This window comes from Schistocerca cancellata, chromosome 2 (genome assembly GCF_023864275.1).
Source record: "Schistocerca cancellata isolate TAMUIC-IGC-003103 chromosome 2, iqSchCanc2.1, whole genome shotgun sequence".
NCBI classification, from domain to species: Eukaryota; Metazoa; Arthropoda; class Insecta; order Orthoptera; family Acrididae; genus Schistocerca; species Schistocerca cancellata.
The window spans coordinates 996578570-996589192 of NC_064627.1; positions in this window are offsets into that span (position 1 = coordinate 996578570).

Genomic DNA, 10623 nt, shown 5'->3' on the forward strand with positions numbered 1-10623 from the left:
TGACTGAATTATGCAGCAAACCGATGTTAAGTATTTTGCGGTTCCGTTCTTTTACCCTTCTTATTCACAGGTCTTTTGCGACTTTGCGCTGGGAGAAAGAATTGCGTGCGATAAATGCAAGCTAACTAAGGAGCCAGTGCACTAAAGTACTCTAACACCGAATTGAAACTGCATCCGGACTTGGTGACTTATTTGTTTTCAACTTTTCTCAGTTAATTCCCTACGACAGAGATGCCTACTACCATTTCCTCCGTTAAAAAGAGTCCGTGCGACTGTCAGACATCGGTGTGTTTTTGCTATCCTCTTGCTTGAATACTAACGTGAAATTTAAAACTTCAGATTTCCTTTTGCTTTCTTTTATTGTCACTCCAGCTCGATCGTAAATGGCAGGATCGAAGCCGGTACGTAGGGACATAATTTTCTCGGCAAGATCTTTCGCTAAAGTGTGACGATGGAAGTAGTATCCTTAACGCACACAACGAATTTGATGTTACTAACACCAACAGCACATGTCAATTAAAGGAAACTGAAAGTAATATATCATCCCGAATGGCATCTCTCTCCCTGTTAAAATTTGCTTCTACTTTGCTGCTGTACGTCTTTGGGAAATGGTGGAATGTGCACTGTAGAAAGGAAGTGACGGTTTGCTTGTTTAAGCGGGCGGAGAGGTTTTCCACAGGTCGTAAGTAAGCTAGCACAAACAGTGAGGGGGCTGTGAGCCGGTTGATGCGGAAGGACTCATTAATCAAAAAACGCATCAAACGATTTCTGCAGCTTTGAGGCTTACACATGACGTACAGTACTGTCATTGCACGCAAACATGTTTCTGCACTGGACAGTTTCAACCTCGCATATATTGCATAGACCAAGGCACTCGACGCGCTGTAGGTGGTATGTGACCAGCTGAATTGATAAACGATGCGTTCCTAAAATATGTTTGCCGTGTAGAAATATAGCTGTGTTTGCTGGTAAGGCATTATACTGGCTCTCCATAGTAGCTGCATTTAAATATTCGCCATGAAATGTGCACTCGCTTTTCCGTTGCTTCCCGTACTCACTTCACATTGACCCTGCAAGAGTCCCTTTACGAAATCCGAGTGTGCGCTTCTTCTACATCTGCGTCCAAGCTGCTTTGATGCTATTCACAACGAACAGGTCAACGGAACGCGCACACAAAGTTAATACAATTCTAAGTTGCATTGCACTACTTAGAGAACCCTATTACACCTATTGCACCATGTAAGGTAACTAGAGAGGCAGATAAATATAAATTTATTCTAAATATTTCAAAAAGTTTACCACAACTGAAACAAAAGAAATCCAATACACTATTGCCTAACTTTGAGTTATTTAACACGTTGTGTTTCTGTATTTACTTGCCTGTAGAAGTGAAAGATAACAGCAATGGTTATATTCCGACAATAAGTGCACTGATGCTTCATGAAGGACGTAGTAAGAAAATTTATGGAATAACACTACTTCACAGTTTTCTCAGGTGAATCTGCAATTATATTGATGACTAATTGTGAAGCTATGCCTGAAGTCATCAATTTAGGTACGAATTTATTTTTTTATCCTTTAATTATAAATGCTGTTGAACCAAGAAGGTACAGTAGCATTTACCAACCAAGAAGAAGGTACAGTAGTATTCAATGAACTGTGGATGAAGCCCAACCAACAGGCATTACATGCATTGAGCGCAAATAATAGTGCATTGAGAATGGCTAGCTTTTAGTCGAGATCTAGATCTGCACAGTAAAAAATGACGACTGATCGGTGGAATCTATAATTTACAAGGTACAGTAGCATTTACCGTCTTATCAGCCTTGCAATCAATACACTCTAACAGGAGCAAGGACTGTACGTCATTCATTTTCCATTTTTCTAAGATGGGCAGTAAAACTCTGACTTTCCAGTTGTAAGTCCAGTGTCTTAACCAATGCAACATACCGCTCGACCATGTTGTTTCCAGATTTGTTTTATTACCGCCTGAACAGGCCACGGAGGCCCAAGGGGACCGACTGGCTGCCGCGTTATCCTCAGACCTTTGGCAACACCGGAAGCGGATACAGAGGGCCATGTCGTAAGCACACCACTCTCCTAGCCGTTGTCTGTTTTCGTGATGGATGCCTCTACTTGACAGTCAGGTAGCAGGTGAACTGGCTTCGTAAGGGCTGAGTGCCACTCGCTTGCCAACAGCACAGAGCAGACCCAGACAGTGACCCATCCAAGTGTTGGATAAGCCCAACAGGGCTTAAATTCGGCGACCTGACTGGAACCCGTCTTACCTCTTTGGCAAGGCCGTTCGTTTGCATTGTATTATAGTGTATATATAAATAAAGAAACGTAACCTTGTTTCGACACACACACACACACACACACACACACACACACACACACACATACACACACACTAATCCCAACTGATGTACAGAATCCACAATAATGTAGCATATCGACCACATTCGGTCAAAAAGGACGCCAGAGCGGAAACGAGTCACAACAGAGTCAGCTACAGGCAGGCAAGGGTGTTGTAAAGCAAAACACGGTCGACAGGTGATACGAAGCAGAGCCAACTGGCCGCTTTATAGCAAGAGCTGATGCTGCAATACGCTAGCAGAAAGGTGGAAGTCTTTCGCCACTTGCGACATGAAAGTGTTTAGAGTACATCCCTTAAGCCTTAAACGAACATAGTCTGGAGCATATAAGTACTCAGCCATTCGTGTACTAAAATATTCTCGTCTCAGTAACACAGCCTACAGAAAGAGACTGTGTCACCCGCAGCGACATCCTGGAATGTAGTATGGGGTCAGTTGTTCGTCCACGGGACAGCGCAGCCTGCCTTGAGTCACGAATGCAGCTGCCGCAAGGGGAGAAAACCGCTCGCTCACTGAAGGGAGGTCATGGCTGCTGTTTCAGAATCGTCAGCGCTGCTGCTGCACTGTAATGATGGCAGAAACCGGAGACGCTGCTGCCAGTGCCACTGAAGTGAAGCCGCATTCGGCCCTGCTCTCTGTCCTGTCTCTGTCCTGTCATTGTATTTTGGAAGTGGAGAAAAGGTGTGACAGTCGTGCAATCCGTATTATAGGTTTTATTGTGAGTAAACAACCAGTGGATTTCTCTAGTTTTAGAGGCAATGGAAGTCTCGATTGCTTACCGCCGGTTAGGTGTGCAGAGTGTAACGTTGACAGCCACTCACTGCTGTGTACAGTATCAGTTCCAGTCAAAAAATTATACACGTAATCGTTAGGGGTGTATGTTAGTTCTCAAGATGAATGCTGTCAAGGACAAAGTTTCGGCAGAACCAGAGATGCATGTTGTGTCAGAGCCGAAAATAGTACGCTTAATGTTAGAAAAGTTAGCAAAATTAACAGTAAATAATGCAGAAGTCATGGGCTGGTAGAATCGCGATCGTTACAACGGGGTTAGATTTCTCAATTGCAATTTTAACTGCTCCATTTCCTGACGGTGTGCAGGCCTTTATGGGAGACCTTGGAAATTTGGCCGAGTTGGAAGCTCCGTCTGCTAAGGAATTATTAAGTGTTGTAAAATTGATACTAAGAGGGGAAACTAAAACTTAGATACGGTATGCAGAAGCTCTTAAGGGAGCCATAACATTCGACAAATTTAAAGCAGGGTTAATTCAGAGATACATGAAACGAAATCAAGCCACTGTAGGGAACAATTAGGAGTTGTAACCAAGGGAAATACGGAACAATTTGCGGATAGGGAAAGGAAACTTAAACGATTTACCTACGAATTTGAACAAGATGCTGCAGGCAAGGAGCTGAGCGGTAGTGCTCAGTGCTTTTTTTAAGAAGGTTTCACCCAGAAATTTCAAGACTTGTTTGAACAAGGGGTCCAACGGTTTTGTTCACAACAGTTCAGTTAGCTATAGAGTCTGAGAACACCGACTTGTCGACTGGAATTCTAGGTAAACGGACACTGTAGCTAATATGATATTTTTCAGGTATGCACAAAGGGACATGTAAGGAGGCAGTGTCGCCAACCTCAGGGTGATATGAATGATGTAACAGGAAGTAACAGTTTTAGAAGTAGAGGACCGGGGAAAAATATAGATGTCAAACGCAAACGGGTACCGCAGGACTGCCTACGGTCATTCACTGTAAGATTGGATGCTACAGAGTCGTATGCAGTTATGTATTGTACGCTAAGAGGAATAGTAGTGAAAATAGATTGCACGACATTACTTCACGGAATGGCGCATGTGGCAGTCACCATTAGTGATCCTGTGAAACAAAAGCGATGGTATCCACCACGGTACAGGTTGCGTGGAGTGGGGTAAAGACGTCACACCATTAGAATCTGTCTACATAGACTTTTGCCTGAATACAGTTTACTTTAAACAATGTGCAGAGATTGCGCCACACATGAGTGACGGCTACGATATGATTCTAGGTTGATTTCTTACAACAGCATCGTGTAATAATCGATTTTTGGCAACATATGATGGAAACTGGCGGAAAAATGTTCCACTTATGTGAAGCCGTTGCGGTGTCGCTATGTCGTGAGGGGAGTTTGTTGCGAAAGACGAACCGATTAAGCCGCGAACGATCACACAAAGACTTCATACGCAGGACTGTGTACCTGAGGGTACTGGGAAATCGCCTTGGGTCAGTGTTGAGCGTAGCTTGCTACTAGAAATTTCGTGTGTGGTAAAACCGTTGGTGGATAATGGAGCACTTAGGACTAACAAAGGGGTCGTTAATAGCTAACATGGATATTATGGAGGAAGGAGAATGGGATGCGTGGGGTGTCAGCTACGGACAATCGCCGGAGGCCATGGAAATTGCATAGCGAGGCAAAGTAAAGTACCTAGAGAGAAAGCAATAGGGAACGGTTGGAAAAATTACCTTTGGGCTTTAAGGATTTATTTTCTTTTTCCAAAAGGGTCATTATCTGCTGTGCGTATTACACAGCACTGCATACCAAAGAGAAATGTATGATCCGTTTTCAGAAAACCACACAGAACCCTTAGGGGCTTGGAGCCAATTTTGGAGGAATTTATCGATTAACTTCTGAAAAATGGAATAACTGAAGAAGGTATTAACGCATAGGGGGCATTAGTAGCTGTCATGCCAAAAATATCAACAAATGGAAAAGACGTCTAAATGTGAAAATTCATCCGATGTAACGACAAGCACCGGTACGAAAATGAAGAACACAAGAGTCGAGAAGGCTGTGAGATGACGTCAGCCAGTAGTACCTGACTAGGATCGCACCACGACAGGAGCGGCCTCCATCTGAAGAGAATACAAGCGCCGCTACAGCCAAGCCTCGGCGGACAGTGGAAGATGGACATTAGTAGATCCGGACTAGAAGAGAGCACTAGAAGAGCCATATGAATGTGGGTGATTCATATCCATTAATTGCATGGACATTCTATATAGCGAAAGACATTGATTATTTGCATGTCGCCAATAGCTTGCGACATGAAATTGTAAACCAAAGTTAAGTATTGTCAAATTACTTCATTGTAATAAAAGAACCATTGATGTGATTTGCTTGAATTGTTGTATAGCTATCCGAGAAAGCAGCATCCTTTAGGCACCCAAGAAGAGACGAGGGGGCAGCACCCCACAAAAACCATAACAGACTCCTACTCGTTGCCAAACATCACAGAAACCTTGGACCATTTAGGGCAATGAAATATTTTTCGACAATGGATTTTAAGAGTAGTTATCATCAGGTAGACGGTGCACCGCAGGATCGACACAAAACAGTGTTTTCGGCATCCCGGAGAAACCAACAATTCAGAACAGTTTCATTCGGATTAAATCACATACCTGAAACGTTTCAGAGATTGTTGGACGAAGTACTCAGAGGTTTAAAACTACTGCACTGCTTAATGACATAATCGTCTATGGGAGTGATGTGGAACAGCGTATGCAGCGATTAATTAAAGGAAGTATTCCTAAGGTTAAAAGCAGCGAAGTTAACTCTGAGTACAGAAATATATAATTTTGTAATGGAAGAGGTATCATACCTAGCCGTCTATCTATCTGTATATATCCGGATCCCACTCCAGCTACTGCCGGGTCTGGGTGCTGACGAGTCCTCTCCATTTGGCTCGGTCCTCCCACCACTTTTCTTCCTCCACTTGCTGCCAGGTCACACCTCTCCTTTCCACAGATATTCTCACTCCCATTTTCCATCGTGTACTAGGGCGCTCTCAAGGTCTTTTTCCATCCATTTCTAGTTCTCCCATAATTTTGGGGAGTCTCTGCCCACGCATCCTCTTAACATGCCCATACCATCTTAATCCCTTTTTTCTTTAATTTCTTCACTCATACTTTCTTGTTTAAGGGCCTTTCTAATCTCTACATTCCTTACTCTGTCCATTCTTGTTTTTCCCTTAACTGCTCTAAGAATTTTCATTTCCCCTGCTTGCAGTCTGCTCCAGTCCCTTTCTGTCATTGTCCATGTTTCCCAACCATAGGTGACAATAGGGAAGTAATAATTCTTATACACAAGGAGTTTTGCTTTTTCTGAAAGTTCCTTATTCCAAATCAGGTGTTTTATTGTTTGGTACAAATTTCCTCCCTTCTGTAACCCCCTATTAATTTCGTTGGTTATTCGTTCATCCCTAGATATCTCACTCCATAAATAAGTGAAACTTTCTACCACTTTGTGGGGTTCTCCATTCAAGGTAATATTTTCATTGCTGCCTTTCTCTCTTCCAAATACCCTTACTTTACTCTTATCTTTATTTATTTGTAATCCATACCTTTCCATTATTCCCTTCCACGCATCAAGCTGTAACTGTAGATCTACCTCTTTATCACCCCAATTACCATATCATCGGCAGAAATTATCTTTCTGCCCTTTTCTTTTACTATATCTTTAACTGACCTTTCCATCCCCTCCATCACGACATTAAAAAGTGCAGGAGATAGAATACTTCCTTGCTTAAGTCCTTGTCTTATTTCGAAGTATGCAGAGTTCCTCAATGGTGTTCTAGTTCTACAATTGTGTCCTCTGTACATTGCCTTTATTACATTAATGTATCCATCTTCTATATCTATTTTCTTCGTTTCTTCCCAGAGTCTTTCCCTGGTAACTGAGTCATATGACTTCTCTATGTCTATAAAAACCGTAATCACCCTTCTCTTATACTCCCAACTTTTTTCCATCTGTTGACAGATAGAGAATACGAGGTCGATCGTGCTTCTTCCTTTCCTAAACCCATGCTCTTCTTCACTCAGCTCCTTTTCTATCTTTCTACTTATTCTATTTAGTAAAATTCTTTCAAAAATCTTGGCTGTATGACTGATAAGGGTTATTCCTCTGTAGTTTTTATAAAGTCATTTATTGCCTTTTTTGAAGATAGGAACAATGTCTCCTTTTCTCCAATCGTCAGGTATTGTCGTATCGTAAGTAAAGATGGGGTTAAGACAGACCCAAGATTAGTCAGACCTGTACGTGAATTCCTGTTCCAGAATCTGTAAAGGACTTACCAGCATTGTTAGCAGTCGCGAATTGTAATCACCGGTTTGTGAAAGCATTTGCGCATGTTGCTAGACTGTCGATATTTCTGTTAGGAACCGGTACTAAAATTGTGTGGTCAGAAGAGTGACAGCATGCTTTGAAGGAGCTAAAAGAAGCTTTAATATCGGGTCTGATATTGGTGTTTCCGGATTTTAACAGAGAATTTGTTTTATCATGTGATGCATCAAACCCTGTATTTGGCTGAGTGTTGTTACAAGAGGTAAAAGATGTTGAACAACCGTTAGGTTGCACATCAAGGTAACTAAATTCTGCAGAAAGAAATTATTGCACAACAGAGAAAGAGATGTTAAGCCTTTTGCTGGCATTCTGCTTTGTTATTGCTCGTGCAACAACTAACATATGAGATAAAATATGTTGCTACGTAAAGAGCCCTGAAATACTTTTAAGGGATGCTGTGCTGTGACTTTCTTTGGGTCATTAATTTTCAACAAAACAAAATATATTATCTTCTTATTATTCTGGATCTGGCTTTCTATAAAAAGAACATTGTTTCGTTACCGTAACTCGCTAAAAAGTTCATCAAATCTTCCTTATTTAATAGTTATTGAAAAGGTTACTGAAAATTGTTTCGTTATCAATACTGAGGTTACAGTACGCAATGTTTGTTCAACATCAAAATTTTGCAGTGGATTTTTGTGAACACTAAAACACCAATAAGTACCACGAGTAACACGAGAACATGAGACTATTATCAGAGAAAAAGATGTTTTTACTGTAATGTTTGCCAGACCAGAATTACGCACTGCAAGATTTCTTTTATGTTATGAAGGTAAATTATCTTTTTGCAATGTTAATAATATATCATCCGCAGCCCGCGTCCACCTCTAAAACACATCTGCTCTCTTCTGCAATTCCGAAAGCTGAAAGAAATAATTTTATTTCACTATTACCTGTCCGCTTCTTTGCGGTATGATTGGTTTCATTTAATGCAGTTTGAATGCTCCGCGGCAGCGGCTCGTTCGTTCGCAGCGTAGCTCTGCACCACGAATAATATTTAAATATCTGGAAACGTCTTAAAAGGATGGGATAAAATACCAGGCAAGCTTATTACAAATCATAATGCAAGTTTTCACTAAGTAACTCTATTCAAAACATTTAGACAGATTAAATTATTACACACCTTTACAAATCAGTACCTAATGGCGTAGGTCTCTCAATCTTGACAAAAGAATGCTACACAAGCATACAATATTACGTCACAGGCTCTTCCTACTCACATAACTCCAAGAAGACGACAGAGAAATTAATGTTCGGTCACTACTATTTATACTCGTTGTGACACATTCTCATCTTTGTTTGATATTTAATAAGTATCGTCTGTGGCGGTTTCAGTACACGCCGACACATATATTATCTTTAAAAAAATCGGTACATAATTCTATAGAAGAACAAAACATGACACATAATGCTTTTTCTTTATTACATAAAATTGACACAATCGTTCTCCACGCAATTAAAATCATCAATTTCAATTATTATTTTCTCCTTTTTTACCGTATATAATATATGTTTCGTTAGGAGACGTTACAAACCTTATTTATGGAAACAATTTTTCAAATGTTACCTGTACAGTAAAAAGTTTCAATAGTTACATATCAATCAGCATTAAAGTGGTAGTTGCGGTTAAAGGACCGTTCTAGTAGGTTGGCTCGATGGACATTAAGACTAAGCCACACATATACCAGTGAAGAGACACGGAAATATGGATGGCTTAAGTAGAAAAGTAGCAGTATTACATATTGGGGGTAGTCAGCATAAGGAATGGCAAAGTGCACAGATAGTGGATGACGAGTGTAAACAGCATTTTAAGCAGTCAAAATTATATGTAGGATGGGTTGCTATGTAGAGAAACCAAGTTAGGGATTGAGGGTAGCTAAGCTAAGGAGTAGATTGCTACTAAAGATCACGTATTAATGGGTCACGGAGGCTGCAGATCCATCAACAGAAGATTAGCAGGAAGGTATTGGTGGAGAAATAGGCAGACAGACGTAGACCAGCACGTGCGGAACTCCATACAGTGTGCACAGACATCGGATGTGTGTTGAACAGGAGTACCAGCGCTGAGGTTACCTGAAGCATTAGCACCATTCGAATTTCTGGCGAGTAATGTCTTAGGTCCATTCAATACAACACCTGCAGGGAATAAGTACACACCCACAATCACAGTTCACTTTTGAAGATAAATAGAAATGGTTACGATGCCAAATCAGCAGGCAGCAACAGTGACTCAAGCCCTTTTGAATAATTGGACAGTGGAGTTTGGAGTGCCTGAAATACGAGTAACAGGTCACCGAAGTACTTCGTGTCAGATCTCTTCAAGGAAATGTGGAAGTTACTGAATTTGGAGAAGTTAATATCGAGTCATCTCCATGCAGCAGCCAATGGAAGCACTGAAAGAGTGCAGAGGACAATCGGGAAGTTGCTTTGATAGTACGCTGGCTCACATCACGCCAAATGGGATTGCTATTGGAAATACTTCGCTTCCGCTGACAACTGAAAACAGCATACGAATACAGCATATCGCCATCTAGCACGGTCGTAGAACGCCGTCGCCGTTTGATACACTGAAAACGAAGAGAGAGAAGGCTGATGGGTCTGTTAAGGAATTTTCTAGAGTGTTTATCAGGCCAGAGCGGGATAGGTTGTGCAAAGGGTCCAAAATCAGTTCCTGTCAGTTGCATTCATCACACAAACTTTATTTGTCCACACAAATAATATTACAACAAGAATGCAAAACACTCAAAGTTTTAATCGATCTCCTTTGATTAAATTTAGATCAGCTGAGGGAATACTCAAAATCCAAGACACAAGGCCTACGCAATAAATTGAAATACAAGGTTCTTCTGGAGGTTTCACCCAAAATATTTTCTAAATCTTTAATCAAACAAGCTGAAGGCCTTAGCAATTTAATTTAAGTGGAACTTGGCTGGAGGCCGCATATTACGCAATAGGAAAAGTTTCAATCCAAGGGCAGAAGGCTGTAAAACATTGAATGCAAAATTTGGCTGAAGGCCCATACCAAGCAAAAAAATGGCTCTGAGCACTATGGAACTTACGTTCTGAGGACATCAGTCCCATAGAACGTAGAACTAC